The sequence below is a fragment of the Sinocyclocheilus anshuiensis genome, unplaced genomic scaffold, assembly GCF_001515605.1.
Source record: "Sinocyclocheilus anshuiensis isolate Anshui unplaced genomic scaffold, SAMN03320099.WGS_v1.1 scaffold3579, whole genome shotgun sequence".
Lineage (NCBI taxonomy): Eukaryota > Metazoa > Chordata > Actinopteri > Cypriniformes > Cyprinidae > Sinocyclocheilus > Sinocyclocheilus anshuiensis.
The window spans coordinates 34,717-52,111 of NW_015547851.1; the positions used below are offsets into that span (position 1 = coordinate 34,717).

General features: G+C 35.9%; 2 long non-coding RNA genes across 2 annotated transcripts; one reads left to right on the plus strand and one right to left on the minus strand.

Moving 5' to 3' along the window:
• Positions 1-12,630: 12,630 nt before the first annotated feature.
• Positions 12,631-13,767, plus strand: LOC107704664 (uncharacterized). Its single transcript, XR_001635984.1, has 3 exons — positions 12,631-12,689; positions 13,111-13,449; positions 13,718-13,767. It is a non-coding gene; the product is annotated as an uncharacterized LOC107704664 (long non-coding RNA).
• A 2,275-nt stretch (positions 13,768-16,042) lies between these two features.
• LOC107704666 (uncharacterized) lies at positions 16,043-17,257 on the minus strand. The gene is made up of 4 exons (XR_001635985.1): positions 17,149-17,257; positions 16,981-17,045; positions 16,677-16,894; positions 16,043-16,587 (listed from the first exon to the last, which is right to left on the minus strand). It is a non-coding gene; the product is annotated as an uncharacterized LOC107704666 (long non-coding RNA).
• Between the last annotated feature and the right edge of the window lie 138 nt (positions 17,258-17,395).

Here is a 17,395-nt window from a genome sequence, read left to right on the forward strand (position 1 = left end):
GCATTGGCTCGTTTAGTTTACACTCAAAGTGGATTGGTCTCTCTAAGCGAGATCCCAATTCGTCGGTCACCGACGTGATGTCTCCGTTCCCTCCTTCAGGGAACGAGGGTTACATACGTAACCGAGACGTTTTTGCCGCTTAATATTTTTGTGGAAACCGTTTCTTTGTAATCTTTGTAAAATCACTTGCACTTGTGTATGTGTGATCAAATCTTTACTTCATTTTGAATCACATTACATACAATTACTTACAATGGAAGCACACTGACCTCTTTGCATGACATTACATGACATTAACTAACTGCTTGATTTTTACCGTACATTTCTACCATATGGACATCAACTTGACCACTGATAAGCTATTACTAAATATAATGTAGAAACTTTAATTTTCTGTGAAGCTGCTTTGCAACGATTTGTTAATTTGCTGTAAAGCTGCTTTGCAACGATTTGCATCATGAAAAGCACTATACAAATAAACTTGAATTGAATTGAATTTGCCAGTTTTTCAGATGAGAGTTACTTCACACTTTCTATAAATGCTAGAAATACTTCGAGCACTTCAATGAAGTTCAGTCTGTACCAATCCAGAGCTTCAGAATGCTTTAAATATTGAAAGATTTTCCACCAGTTTAACTATTGAACTTTGACTGGATTAATTTCTGTCCATTAAAATCCAAATCAATTAAACTTGAGCTTTTCTGACCCATAAAACACTAAGAAACAGAAAATAGGTCTGTATTTGTGTCATTCTTTTATGCGAGAGTGCTGTCTGAGGCTGAACTCAATCTCCTTTCTTCTCTCTCCTTGATGTTTTAAGCCACTTACATATTCTCTCGCCTAGCAGACGCATACAAAGCACAAAAGCTGTACATTTCAATCACAAAACCCACATTTAATCTGAAGCTCTGCAGTTTACACCTGCCAGCTGCACTGTCTTTTTCTCCACCTCTCCTTCTATCTTCCGGCATGGTGTTTGGGCATGTGCTGTGGGCTGTCATTAATGCTGACTGTGTTTAATGCCAGTGGTGTTTTCCTCTCTCTAGTGGAGGGCTGGAACAGGGCACGGGAGAGCTGGATCTGGTGGCATGTTGTCATTACGGTTGACTTAGCTCTGTCTCTTGCCCTGCTGTTTGGGAACAAGAAAGGTCATCTCTACCTGAGGTGAACCCAAACATCAGACAAGCTCTAATATACTCAGCCATAGCTTGCTTCCCCACTTCACTGCCTGCGGCCCGAGACACAGACTGCTTAGTGTGGATTGATTGGCATTGTAATGTGGCTTTATAGTGCAACATTAGCATTCAAGTCTCGTGAAGCTGTCATAATGACGCAGTGGACTGAAAGGACCATTCCCTTAGGTCTCTTGGTTAAGGGCAATAAAGCTCAGTATTGACTTAATATCCTGTCGAAGAGGGCAGATATTCTGGATGATTTCCATGCAGAATGGGAAGAGGAGGCATAATCCTGTGCAAGAAATATGCTACAATGAGAGATGAAGCAAACTTTATATATAAAAGTTTGAGGTTGGTCAAACTATTGATAATATTTTATATAAATAAATAATTCTGTATTCTATCTAAATTTCTTATTATGATTGTTGGAAACAGTTGTGCTGCTAAATATTTTTGTAGAAACTGATGTTTTTTTTTCAGGATTCTCTGAAGAAATAGAAAGTAAAAAAGAAACATAAATAAATAAATACATAATAATAAAAAAATTGACATCTTGATATCTATTTCTGTGTGTGTGCATGAAACATCATATTGCACATAAACAGAGAATTGAAGGATGTGGATATTGAAGGATGTGTATATTATTATTATTATTATTATTATTATTATATATAGAGTACAGTATATGGTACACAATATACACAGTAATGGTGAAGAGTGCAATTAAAATTAATTACTCGAAAAGTCAGTTACATGCTTTTTCCAGTACACTGTTTGTTTAGTACTGAAGCAATGGACGAGTGTTTATGAGACTTGTTGCAACGGCTATTTTGTGTGAGGAAGTTTTAGTTTTGATGGTTCTGCAGCTCTTCTAGGAAGGCGGCAGCTGAGAGTGTGATAGGTCTCTGATGATCTTGTCATCCCGAATCCTGGATCTTGGTTCATACAGGTCCCAACGATTTTCTCAGCTGAGTTCTAAATGTTCTAGACTCTGCTCCTGTAACATGCTGTGAACTTTTTTACTTGTACCTGTTGTGTTCTGTTGGTGGTGAGATCTGTAATGCACCTGCAGTTAGCATCAGGGACAGTCAGCTGAGTTTGGCTAGTAAAGCTCTGGTATCATGGTGTTAAACGCAGAGCTTAGAAAGAACCACTAATCAAAAACATCCGATGGGTGTTTATTGAAGGCCTTGGAAAGAAGTGCAATGGTTAAAAATGAAAAAAAAAAAAGTGCCCTCATGAGTGACTCTGCTCCACAAAAGGTCTCTTTCTTTCTCTCTCTCAAGTTTTCAAGTTCAAGTTGCTTTATTGGCATGACATTTGTTTTACAGTATTGCCAAAGCATTTTAGATGTGTAAAACACAGAATATGAATACACCATCAAAGTAAAAAAAGAGACAAAATTTTTTTAATAAATGAGAGAAAATAAATGAATAAATACAATAAAAATAACAACAGCAGATAGTATTTCTAATATTAATAATAATAATTACAAATATAATTTCTCTCTCTCTCTCTCTCTCTCACTCTCTCTCTCACTCTCTCTCTCTCTTACAATACCCCACATACACCAAGATATTTCCAGCTGTAATTTTTACTGTAATTATGATTCTTGTTTTCAAACTTTTCACTGATGTGAAATTAATTACCTATGGTTCATTTTGTGATTGCAGAAATTGTTTGGTGTTCCATAACTATATGTTATTCAATGTAAAATAATGCGGGAAAATAAAACAAGAAATTATTATCTTTTTATTATATTGTATTATCTTTTTAGAACTTTAATTTAGATTACAGTCAGATTATTTTAATAAGTAAATAATAATATATTAATCCAAAGTCATCCTGTGGCCCCCTTGGAAGTCTGATGAGGCCCCCTTTCGAAAACCACTGCTTAACACAAAGCCAAACATCACTGCCATTTTATTTAGAATTTTAATGTCACCTTTATGATGTAGTAGCAACACTGATATTAGCTATGCAAATTTTGACAGATAAAACTTACATTAAATATAGTGAAGTGATTCAGTTGCAGACTTTCTTTGGATCAGCCTTATGAGTAGCATCCCTTTACTGCAGTGCCCTTCAAATGTGCAAAAATGTAATTTGTTTCTCACCCTCATAAATGTGCACCATTGCTTCTACTGCATAATTTAACCAATAACTGTATCTGTGTTTTATCTGCTGTAAAATAATATACTAAGAGCAAACCTGAGACTGCCTTGTTATTAATGGCTTGATTTCAGAAAAAAATAAAAAGCAAAAAACAAATTCTATATAAAGAAATCTAATCTTCTAAATCTTTCTCTGCTGATGTGTTAAATGTAGCTGCTGACAAAGATCACCCAGTACAGACTGTGGAGGAAATTTGATTTGAACTGATTGTGGTGAAGGCTGTAGTTATGTTATTTATACAGGAATAGTAACTCACTCATCCAAATGTGCACACACACACACACACACACACACAGATACTCAAGTGAGGAAACAACAACAAGCTTAAAGGAATAGTTCACCCAAAAATATTTGAAAAATTTGTTGAGAATTTACTCACCCTCAGGCCATCCCAGATGTAGATGAGTTTGTTTCTTCAACATATTTGGAGAAATTTAGCATTATATCACTTACTATCAGATCCATGCCATCAGAATGAGAGTTCAAACAGTCAGTAAGATAAGGCTATATGAATGTGAAGCCTTTGATTTAGCCCATTCAAAGATTCTCTAGAGATTTATCATTTATGATTTATAATTATGTAAATAAAGCGAGAGGAATAAATAGTATTTCCTAGGCCTTGATCCACAGTATAATTAATATGTTCATATTGATTACTTACATTGATTTTGTCCTAACCTTAAAACGAAAAGGGGTTACACATGCTATTTTGTCCTCCATACAATTATTTCTCTGGAATTATTGGTCACTTGCACATTGTCCATTGCAAGTGATATTTCTTTCATCAATAAAACGTATGCAGAACCATTTAGCTTCCTCTGAGATCTTATGCAACCTCCTACTATACTGTATATGATTTGATGTTCACAAGTTGAATTATAGAGCCTTTATTTGCTGTTTAACTACTATATTTAAAACCCCTGCCAGAAAGCCACCATGTCACCACTCCACAAGCAGACGGGTCACATAATCTGTGATTTCAAAGAGGACACTGTGTTCGCCCCTCTCAACCTGACTAAAGAATCTGACGGCAGCGTCCTAGAGAAGGTCTTGTGAAGTCCACGGACTGTAATGAATTATTAATGGAATAAATCTCCAACAGAAGGACAAGAAAAAAGACAAATGTCTCTTGGCATGAGTAGCAAGGAAATGAATAAAGTCTCAAGGCTAAGCAGGTAGACAAAAGCGAGATATATCAGCGAAACAGCAGGATAGCCTTATAGGATAGCAGTGCCGTTCTCCACATATTTTGGTCCCACTGAGAAAAATGCATGTCATTATCGACACTATGCTGACTGTGGGCTGTACAGTACATTCTGATGAACAGAGATTTAATAAACAGTGTGGAAAGTTCATGTGAATAAAACTGCGGAGAGTATTAGGTGTAATGGAACATGGTGTGCTGAAATATGGTTTGTAAATATAAAAAATTGCCATTCCCAAACCCAACATCTGAGAAATGCCTCACAAAACAAAACAAAACAAAAAGAAAACCATAAAGCAAAAATATGCAGGGGTCATTAGAGAAGGAATGAGGAGTATTAGTCAAAACATGCTTATCTGTTTCTCTTCGCCCCCAAGGCCACTGTGACAGGCTCAAAGGCAGCTAGTCATAAATGAGCTGCCTGTCATCTGTAAATAAGGCCTCTGCATGAGAACGAGAGAGATGTTATGATGAGAATCTTGTCATAATGAAAGGAACGATTGCTTTCTGACTGATGCCTGTCAGAATGGAGTTGAAAAATGCAATCAGCAGATGACACATTTAGTTTTTTTTTATTCTAATAAGAAGAGAGACAGCATTTGATGCTTTATTTTCCCTCTCTCCCTCTCTTTGTCCTTCTGACTAGTTTTTGACTGGCAACGTGGTCGCCGTGATTTTGCCAAGTAAGACATGTTCCTGGAAAAACATCTTTTGTTGATCCTGGATCAACATAACGGTCCAAAAATATAGACTTAACCCAATCCCTACCCCTAAACCTAACTGTACCCATAATTTATTCCTAAAAACAGTGTGAAATGATAGCTGATTAACAAAGGTGTAGAAGCACCTAACCCTGATTGTAAGCCTAAAACAGATATTTCCTGAAAAGTTATCCCTCAATTCTGATTGGTTGATAGGAATGATGTTCCAGGATCAACAAGGATGTGTTATACTTGGTGAAATCACGGTCACCTGGCAACGTACATACACAGGCAGGGATTGAAATTAACTTTTTCACTCACCAGCCAATTTGGCTACAAAATTTTTAAGTTACCGGCCATTTATAACTTCTACCAGCCAAAAAAACCCCGAAATAAACCAACAGCTTGAGGCTGTCTACATGACAAAGCGACTGTTGCAAATCATTTTGTGTCGGTACTAAGGGTGTGCGATATTGACAAAAAATAATATCTCAATATTTTCTGGGATTTTATTGATAAAGATGCCAGCAGGTGGCAGCAAGTCACTGTTAAGTGAGTCATTGCGATTGAACCGAATCATTTACAGGTTGATTCATTCAGAAACAAAACGTGCTCAGAGACGCAAAACAGTACTGTGGCTGTGTTTGGAATGTTTTTTTTGTTGGCGAAATAGCACAGAAATAGCGCAAAAACAGCCAATATGGTTTCTAAAACGTAAGTCTCTTGATATTAACTTATTGTTTATTAAACTGTTGTCTAAAATAAATATCACATTTGTAACCATGCTGATTTTTTAAGAAAAAACGGCACTCTTCGTGTGATATTGATTAACTATATGAATTCATATAAATATATACATTTTCTGCCTCCATAGCTTGAATTATGTGATCATTCTTAATGCATATTAATAGACTGAATCATGCAGTGAAAGAACCACTCTAAAAGCGCACACGCACTAAAGCCTGTGTTGGACTTCATCTCGTCGCGTATGCACGCCTCTGTAGGTGTGTTTTGTTTAGCTTAGTGATTTGACAGCGTTACCCGCCACAGCTGATTTTTACAGTGTTAATTTCAAACCCTGTACACAGGTGATATAAACAGAGGTTGACTGATAGTGGATTTTACCGATACAGATAGCTAAGTTGGACCACACTGGCCAATACCAGTTAATCAACTCACAGTTTTTTTTTTAAATAGATTCTGAACGAAAAATAAAATAGGTTTGCTAAAAAAAAAAAATCAAAAAAAAAAATCACCTGCCCCTTTTCCCCTTGATGCCCAAAGTGGCCTTTTGTCAAGGCAATTTATTATTATTATTATTATATATATATTTTTGTAATTAAACACCCTTTTGTGAAGGCCTACCCAATCTAATTATTAGTAAAATTAATTAATAATAATTTAGCCGTAAATAAAATGATCCACATGATGACCTTTCACCTGACGATCTCATCCGGGATGATCCCTCACGTTCAGACACCTTTAAATTTAGTGCACTACCAGGATACCTTCAATAATGTCCATAGCTTGTATACTTTTATACTATTATTATTTTACAAGAACGACGTAAAGAGAGCGTGCACAGCTGTTGTTTATATTGCTGTGTGTAGTCTGTGGAAGTAATTTTAGCTGCAGCAAGGGGCTATAATATTTTGTTCAATATTTTCCTAATGACAATTTTATGATTGGTTTATAAAGGCTACAACAAACATATTTTTCCCATTTTTTTTCACAGAATAAGGCAAATATTTGATATATCTATACTAATTAATATGTCAATTATTACTGCATTATTCATATACTTTATTTATTACCCGGAGATGACTTGGAAAAACACACATAATATATTTTTGCAGTCATGTGTTTATTGCCTTCACGTTTCATCAGTAAAAAAGTTTCTACTTTTTATTCAGCTCAGCTACAGCAGAAATTGGTTTGCCTACAGCGATAGCCGGATGCTTTTGTTCATGTTAGGGATTTCCTACATGTCATAAGTTATTACTTCTAGATTTAGATTTTCTATGCGAGAGCATCCTTCGGCTTCGAGTGTAATGTTTACATCCCCTCATAACAAAACATCATGCATAGACTATCCTGTCTCTTTGAATTTAAATCTAGATTTATTTACATTGACCCGTGAAAACCTCTACGTAAACACACCTGCCTGAATAAAATGCGGGGGACGAATTGACATTTTATTAAAATCAAATATTTATTAAATATTAAAAATGCAGCTAATGTAGTTCTTCACATAGCAATATAAACAAAGGTGCCTGTTCTCTTTCGTTCTTGCTGTTTGATTGAGGAAAGTTAAACGGGCGTCGAGGAGTCTTGTCTATAGTGTATATGTCGAATGTCACCTGACCAAACCCGGAAATTGCTTCTGCTTGTCGGAGAACGTGCTAACAGCCATAATAAATAATAGCGATATTTATGGACTTTTAAGATAATCAGTTAAACTAGCTAGCTGTTTTTATTGTTGACGTTTTATTCAATTTTCTAATATAAATGTAAATGAAAAGAATTAAAAAAAAAAAAAAGTTAGATATCATTCCACATATGTGATGGACATTGGTTATGATCATCTTTGGTATCTACTTTGAAGGCATCTTAAGTAAAACTGCTTCATATTGAATGAAGCATATGCAAAAGGCTTGAACCAGAAGCAGCGAGACCAGGTTAACAGAATACGGAAGTCTGTTGCGCATAACCCCTATTTTATGTTATCTGACTAAAAACTATTCATATTTTGAACTATTATTATTACAGTATTTATTGAAAAAAAAAACAGGGTGCTTTAAAAATAATTACAACACTGGTAAAATGGGCTTATACTGATTTTCTCATCCTCCGAATTATACTTATCAATCCTGTTTTTATTATCATTATCATTAAAAAAATGAATACATTCAGAACAGGATTAGAACAGAATTCTATTTTAAATATGACAGAAATATTTTTTTTCTACAACAGCAACAGTAGTGTTTACAACAGCAAAACACTATACCCTGTAAACTCGATAATAATAATGATAATAATAATATAAATAATACAATTCAGTTTCTAGTTCCAGAGTAATTCAGAGGTGCAACGAGAAAAAAAAAATTTAAACTTAAAATGGTCTTTTCTGTTCTGTTTCTTTTTCAAAACTGTGTCACGGTATTTGCTGCTGCTGTATCAATACAGAAGCATCCGTATCGATACGCTTATCAGCAAGGAACGCATCACAGTATATTGCTGTACTGATATGAGCACAGCCCTATTTAAAGCCTTGTTCCATGTGCCCCTTTTATACTTTGAGCACCATAGCTCCATAGGTCTCTGCACGGCCCTGCAAACGGGCAAACGTTTACTTCAAGAATGAACAAAGTGGTATTGATGAGTTTAAAGTTCGGTGTTAAAATAAACAGAGCAAACGGAAAGCAAAAGTGCAATCTCTCTATAAGAAGCATGCAGACTTTAATAAAGCCTGAGAAAAATGCACAATACACAATATTCCTGGCTAGGGTTAAGTCATTATGCTCATTAACAATGATTTGGGACATATATAATGGTAAACTGTGTGAATGGCGCTGTGGCGCGGAAAGATTTCTATCGGCTGAGTGAACATTTGCTTTCTCACGTCACAGCTTTAAATATGCAACTTCGCTGGATAACAAATTCATTAATGTGACCAACTGGATATAAATGATGCAAATAGATGGTAACAATCGTGACATTAAACAATAGGGTCGGACTTGCGTGTGTTTTGCTCACATTGTTTTAACCACTTGAGGTGCTGCCATGATAAGAGTCCTCTCAGCCTTGACTGCAAACATACTGCTGTTCTCCACTAATGCAGCATCTAGTCAACAAATTACTTAGTAATGATATAAAAACAGTTAAACTGTGCACTGTTCCTCAGAAAAATCCTCCATGTCCTGCAGATTCTTCAGTTTTCCAGCATCTTTTGCATATTTGAACCCTTTCCAGCAGTGACTGTATGATTTTGAGATCCATCTTTTCACACTGAGGACAATTGAGGGTAAACATCTTTTATGTAAAATATCTTACTCAGGACAGTACTAAATAAAAAATAACATGCATTTTGTATGATCTCTCTTATTTTGTTAAAATTATTCCCATTTTCACCGATTCTGCAAGGGGTTCCCAAACTTTCGCATGTCACTGTACATAATATCTGCGCTATTGGTTTCCACTTGTAGAAACTATGGCAACACACGTGGACAAAAATGCTGCTGCAGTTAAACTAAATCCATTATGGCAGTCGCAAATAAAATGAAAATTAAATGAAAAGTGTTGACTGCAGCGTTAAATTTTGATCTGCTCAATGTTGCACCAAGAATCTTTTTCCGCGTTTTTACAGTGTTGCATGTTATAACCAATCACACACACGAGTCTGTTGAGTTTATGAACACAGCAGACAATCAGAGGCGTTTAGATGAGTCTTCGCTGAAAAGAACGTTTCAAAACTGGAGTTTTGTTCAGTGCGCGTGCTCGCTGAGTGTATTCTCTCATCAAAAACAGCAAAGTGCAGATGTATGTATGATGCAAGTAGGAGATTCATTCATCAAACTGTGTATAGACAGCTTTACTGATTATAAGAGGAGTTTTTTGAGAGTGCTTAAACTCGTGCTAGACTGAAGTCAGGCATACTGTACTTTGACAATGTAATGTTAAGTGTTCTTTGCTCGCTTTCTCTATATAGTTTATTCGCTGTTTGAATAACTTTGGAAGGTACAGGTAATAATAAAAAAAAGATAATTCATTATATCCGTGAACATGATTCGGACATCTCTGGATGGTGAAAACGACATCTCCCATTGTTCCACTCTCCTTCATAGCGTCATCAAGCTTCGCCTTTGTTGTTGTTTTGAAAATGCGACCTCTAGCAGCGAAAACGTACATATTGTGCCTTTAATCATGTCTAAACATTTATTCAAATGCAAAACTTAAAAATAAGTAAGCAGGTATGACCTGCAATACTCTTTTGAGAAACTAGTAGATACATGTAGATTTATTAAAGAGCCATGACCTAGTGGGTAAACCATGGCATTACAAAAAAAAAAAAAAAACACAAAATGACTTTAATTTGCCTCTTTGCATTGGAATTTAAAACCATTTTCTCTATTTTAACCTTAAATACTACTGCCTACTACACTAATTGTAATATAAGTAATAGAAATACATATTAAAAAAATATTTTAAGTGGTCAGTAATGGACTATTGCAAAAATAGTATTTAGTACCAAATGATCTCCTCAAAATATTAAATAAATATTATTGAACTAAAATATAGAACATAGACACTGATGAGCTGCGACTGAGGAAAGCAACAAAATTTGCTTGTCCTCTTGATAACTCAGGTATGTGTTCACAAAAGTGAAAAATACAAGTCAATTTCCATGTCAAAACATTTAAGCTCACATTTGTTATGTCTTTGTAGTCAAACAAATTGGCATGGGAAAAATAATCAAGATGAGTTTTTCACGGTTAGTTTGGTAGAGCGACGGTTGGACTGTTTTATGATTTCGGCCACCGATCTAAATGTAAATGGTAAAAGTACCTCAGAATGTGATATTCTTACAAAACAGACCCAGAAATTGCAAATATGTATATATTTAGGGAAATATATCTGTTTAACAAGAGTATGATAACTTGTGTAATGCATGACCGTTACAATTTGAATGATACTAGTGTATTAGCTGTGTGATGACGAATGAGTTACAGAGTATCATTTCAAATGGTTACAAAACTGTTCACACAGAAGACATAAGGGCGTATTAAAGGGATTTTAATGTGTATTTTTCAATATACTGATGAAATGTGTTTTGTGAACAGAGTAAGACTGTATTATTCATATTCTCATTTACATCCATTTATAGACATTCTCACTTTTAATATAATATTTAATTTATTTTATTCCCCTTACATTTTTAGTTTGCAGCTGTCAAAAATATAATTATATTTATATTTCTGTTCCTGGTTTATAATTGATCAGGGCTTAAAGTTCTCCGGCACCGTGCTGGTGTTGTGCCGAATTCTGCACCCCCTCGTTGAAGTCGCTACCTGATTGCCTAATCCCAACCCCACCCCTCACTTTCAACCAAACTAACATTACTAGCCAATCAGAATTTTTGCTCTTGTAAACACGAGACGCGCATAAATGGAGAAGCGCGACAAAAAGCTAGGAGGCGCAATGGTCAAAGATGTCCATCTAGCGCATATTTACATAGAAAAACTAATTAAAAAGCAACGGAGATTTGTAAACAGCTCAGAGTAATCATGTCATCTCCATAAGAACGATATGATTGCCAGAACAAATTTACCGGGATTTTTGAAAAGGTCCTGTTCACACATGATCTCTATATCGTTTACTGTGTGGAGCAACCCGTTCTCATCAGTCTGCATATAAATAACACGACTTTACACGTTCTAATTGCGTGTAATGCATACGCCAAATGCCAATTTTGCGTGCATATGATACGCCAATCCTTCACATTAACTTCGCTGGAGAGCAGATGCGTCCAAATACCACGCGTCATCTTCAGCGGCAGTGACGTCACCAGCGACGCTCCGTTTGCCCAGTTCACCTGATGCGCGTACACCTTCAAACAGGTAAGGGCAACGATCTCTTTTTGTAATGAGATCTCGTGGTTAACGGTATTATTTTATTTATTTCAGTGTTTCTGCATCATGTTACATGGGGTCATGTGTTAAAATGGCAGAGTATGCGTTCAAATTATGGAACAGTGGTCTGCTCAGTTAGCACAGCTGCTAACGATAGCCTACCATTGACATTAGCCTAGGCTAACTTATTCTGTATATAGACCTGTTGCAGTTTGAAATAAATAAATAAAACCGTTTTTAATCATGTTGTGACAAGGGTCTTCAGCTTTTAGACATGGCTGATGACAGCACAATAAATCAACCAACCCGGTATCGCGTGATAATCGTGATCATGTAAAAAGTCCACACATTTACTATATTTTTACCATAGTAGCCTAACTGTTGCTCGACCTTGTCATGTGTAGCCAATGCACAGTAACTACAACATATTTACCATGCTTCTCCCACCGTAACCGTAGTTTTACTGTGGTATTTGTAGTTACTAAAGCATAATAACCACAACACTTACTATGGGCTTAACGTTACCTCAGTAATCGTAGTTTTACTGTGGTATTTGTAGTTACTAAAGCATAATAACCACAACACTTACTATTTAAAACTGATTTGCTTTAATGAACGCATCCTTATATTATGTGTTAATCAAATATTTTGGTCACAGATCATTTTTAACACACTGTCTCAACATGTTTATATTTCCCTTCGTTTCAGCTGAAAGGGAAGACCAAAGGAAGGCCTGTCATGGGATTTGAATTTGACCATGCTTTATGGAGAAGACCAAAAGCTGCAAAGGCAAACACTTCCAATAGTACGTCTGTGTCGGTCTGAGCACTTTGACTGAACATTACTGCAGAGACATTTTGCACAGCATTTGATGTTTCTTAAACTTTGGTTTACATATTGTCCACACCTCATAGTCTGCCTTTCTTTCCATGTTGATTTGTATTGAACACATCTGTCTTAGAAGCAAGATTCTGGAAATGCTAGTTTAACTTGTCACGTGACAAATCAGATCTTCAATTAATTTGGCCAAATCAGATCACTTAAAGCTGTTCACACCAAGAACAAGAACTATAATGAGAACTATTTTAGCATCCACACCAACAGACGATACTGTTCTGTTTACTGTTATACACGCTGCAGTTACAGTATGTTGTTGTCTGCCATTTGTTGTTGTCAGTGTTTTTGTTGTTCATCATGTGATACATTCTCTTTGTTCCTTCTTGCAGGATTTCTCACAGATTACTTAGTCCTTCTCCATCAGCTCTCCACAATATCAGCCCGTCCAAAAGCTTCCACATCTCTCTCTCTCGTGTGGCACATCTGCTCTCAGTCCTTTACTGCCAACTTCCAGTCTTAGCATGTCTACTTGTATTAATTTCTCCTCTACAGTCATCACTCCCATCTCTACTATAAGCACTCCTGTCACTATCACTATATATATATATATTTGCTCAAAATGGTTGACTTTTATCATTATAAAATTATAATTGTTATTAACCATTAATTTGTCTTGCATTTAGTCACAATAGAAGCAAACAATGATTACAGGAGATATATTTTTAAAGGTAGTAGTTGTAAAATATTGAAGCATTGTTCTTAATCATTTTTGCCTATTTGTTTGTTAAAGGGAAGAAAATAATATATTTTCAACTGGAGCCTTGAATATTGTTTGGCATCTTTTGGCACGATTTCTGTAAACAAATTATCTTTAGAATTAGACTAAATTAGAATTACAATTTTAAAGGGGTTTTCTGTTGCATTTTTTTTAGTTACCTCTATGCAAATACATTTTTATAATCAACTGCTTTTTTGTTGTTTTCATTCTTTTCATAGTGGCACAAACTGGAGAGAGAATGCTGTTCTGGGCACTATGTTTATCTGGGTTTTACATATCAATTAACATTGGAAAATGACTACAAAATGTGTGAATCATGATGTTTTTTGTTTGTTTGTTTTTTATTCCTATAGTTCAACTGGCAGATCTAAGAAGGGCAAGTTTGTAGGTACCATTTCCAGGAAACAGAGAAGTGATTAATGGTTTACCTTTAATACACTATAAATACACCGTACATGTTACAGAAGCAAAATTGAATAGTAGAAAAATACTGCATGTTTGAATAATCATCAGAGGTGGGGTTTTTTTTTTAAGCAAATGAAACATTTTGACTTTTATTATTTATTTTTCACACAGTATATGCAAACGTTTGAGTTTAAATATTGTACATCAATTAATATTAGTGTAAACAATGTAGCCAATACAATGGGAACCATTATGCCCTCCCGTGAAAAAAATCACTGTACTCAACAAATCTATTGCTGCATCAGGTTAACCACACGATGCAATCTGTTGCAGTTTTATATTAACCGGGGGACAAATAAATCTTTAACAGATTCTGTCCATTCACCATAAGAACCCGGAAATGACCATATATGGACAAGTAAGTGTGACGCCTCTGCTCAACTGGGTTGCCATTGGCTTTGAAATTCCCTTGGCACTCGCAGAACTCGCTGTGATTGGACTATCTTTTAGCCCAAATTAAAAAACGCTTAATTTTGCAAAGTCCGTTTTGCTGTTATTATTTCATCAGTAATACCTTAAGTTAACAATGCAGTGTTGCTATGTCGTGAGAAATTACCTCTTCACCGAGATCGTAACCCTAACCCTAAGCATAACTTCATTAAACTACAAATACCAACGACAATTTTTTTCACGTTCTATGATAGAATGGCAGAGGCTTATGGGTAATGTAGTTTAAAATGTTTAATAATACATTTAGGGAAAATACACTCTTTTTTGAACAAAGGGTCATCTAAACATGTTCATTGTGCAAACATTTATGACATATTTAAGAGGCAGGCTGAAATTTGGTATTTTACTAAGAGCACTTTTTTTAAACACCTTTATACCACCTTTCCATATATGTTTGAAAACTCTGTCCAACATTATTTAATTAACATAGCATAAGTAGTTGTCCTGCCAATTTTCTCTTTTACACTATAATCAGACTTTGATTTACAGCAATTTGAAATGTTAAATTTTTTTGCTCTTCCAGGGGACTCTACCGGGCCCCTGGGGATGGAAGGGCAGTAAAACATACACAGATCTATTCTCATCATGGACAACAAACTGTGCCGAGTCACATTTTTAAGATTGTCTTTTCAACAACTTGCCAATATGTAAGTTGCAAGTCATGGTTATCTTAGAATAAGAATAGACCCACAAAAATATCTACATCAGTGCTCATTCTGGGCACCATTTATTTAATTAGATCAGGAGCAAGAATGCAGTGTTGACAGTAAACAAAGACACCAACTTAAACAACCAGTACATACTGACACTTCATTGTACTATAAACTATTGACTACAAAGTCAATGTGTCATTCAGTAAGACAAGGTACAGACAGTGTGTGGTTTATGGTGCAAAAGCCATACAATTCATGCAAGGCAAAGAATCATAATATAAAAGACCTAATTTGTGTCTCTGTGTCAAATATTCCTCATCTTTGTCCTCCTCAGGTGCTAAACATCAGTAATGTGCATGCTCATCTTGCTAATAGTACAGTACAGGATTCATGTTGATCTTTCCCTGGTGCATCACCCTCAGTTGTGCATGAAGTGCCTGCAGCAATATAGTCCATGCAGTCTCTTCTAATGCAGCTTTCAGCCTGCCCTTCATCTAACTGAATGTCATTAATATGACCAAATGTTCATGTCTTAATTAAAACACTCATGGGAATTATGTGTATTGTTTACTAAATTAAATGGTGTATTTACCAAACACTATCCCTAATACAGAATATTCACCATACTTTATTATCCAACACCATGTGCAATACTTTACTGGAGGATACAGCATAAAGACAGCTAAAGTAGTGTATTAAGACAAATGATATTCAAGAGAAATAAAAATGGGTTATGTTAAAACCATGTTATTTTAATCAGATGAAGCCACCCAAATGCATGCATGGTGAAATGTCTTGAGCAACAAAGAATCACGTCCAGTTTCCTTATCATCATCATCATCAGAGCTCTCCTGGTTTTCTTCCTCTGCTTGCTTATCCATGTCCCTATCATAATCTTCTGCCATGTCATACAAAATTTGCAGTTGTTATGCAGCACCCTACAGCACAACTGATGAACAAAAGACATGTGACCAATTCAAATCAAATCACTTTATTGTCACAATACCATGAACGCAAGTGTACAGGTGGTGAAAGTCTTGGGTGCAAACTGCAGCATGACAGTATGGATGACAAATGAATGAATAAATATGAAATACAAATACTGAATATATATGCAACACATATATAAGGGACTCAATACAGGTAGAGAACAATATATGGTAAATATTATGCTATACAGCTCATGAAATGAAAACAATAATAATCACAGTACACATATACCTTTGCAGTGCAGCACGGTATGAATTAGTGCAAACAGAATGTCAGGGTGCAGAATAATAGGGAGTCCAGTCAGCGTAACTGATAGAGTGCAGTGTATATGAGGTTGGTGGGGTGTGCTGTGTGGTGTTACTGGTACGAGTTCAGTTCAGTCTGATTGCCTGTGGAAATAACTCGTCTCGCTGTCTGCTGGTGCAGGTTCTGCGATAACATCTGCCTGATGGTAACGGTGAGAGCAGTCCATGGCTCGGGTGGCTGGAGTCTCTGACGGTCCTCCTCACACACCACCTGGTGTAGATGTCCTGGAGAGACAAAACATGTATTTAGGGTGTGGTAAATCGGTAAACAATATATATAGTGTTTTTATTTCTAATTGTTGGTCTGGACTTACCATTGATTCTTGTTGGAGGTTGTTGGAGGTATGGGCCAAAAGAATCCCTCCACAACTATCTTGCAGTTGTTCAGTTGTGAAATTTACTTAACATCTGCGCTGTCACAGTAGAGCTGTTTGTGAATGCAGTCTTCACAGCAGATAACTGATGGGTTCAGGCAGCAGTGCAGTACTTGGTGGCCATTGAATTGATATCTTCATCAACTGGCTTCATCTTCCTTCAAACAAACAGACAAAACAATAAGTCAACATTAACTCCAGAGAAATGGTGTTGGTGAATACAGGTGCAGGTGTCAGTACTCACCATATTCAGTCATTTTCTGCCCAAATCCCAGAGATGATGCACAGCTGATTTGCTCATTCTAGGAGCTATAAAAAGATGCATATGTGAAAAATGATTTGACTCGAAGAGTCTTTTGAGAGATCAACATCAATGCTGTACCACACATAACTGCATTGAATACAGATATACCAATGGAAATGTGCAACTTTTCAGCTCTCTGTCTTTTCTGTTTGTGCACAAGAAGGCCATGTTCATTCCTCATTCATCAGGACTGGTTTGACCGGCTTGCTGTGACTGATTTTCTGCGTTTTTGGTCTTCAGCTGTAAAACAAGAAAATATTTATTGATCCCATGTTTAATTATTATTGTTGTTTAAACATATAAATGAAGAAGTTATAATTATATACTTCAAGCTCAAGTTCCCTGGCTCTCGCAG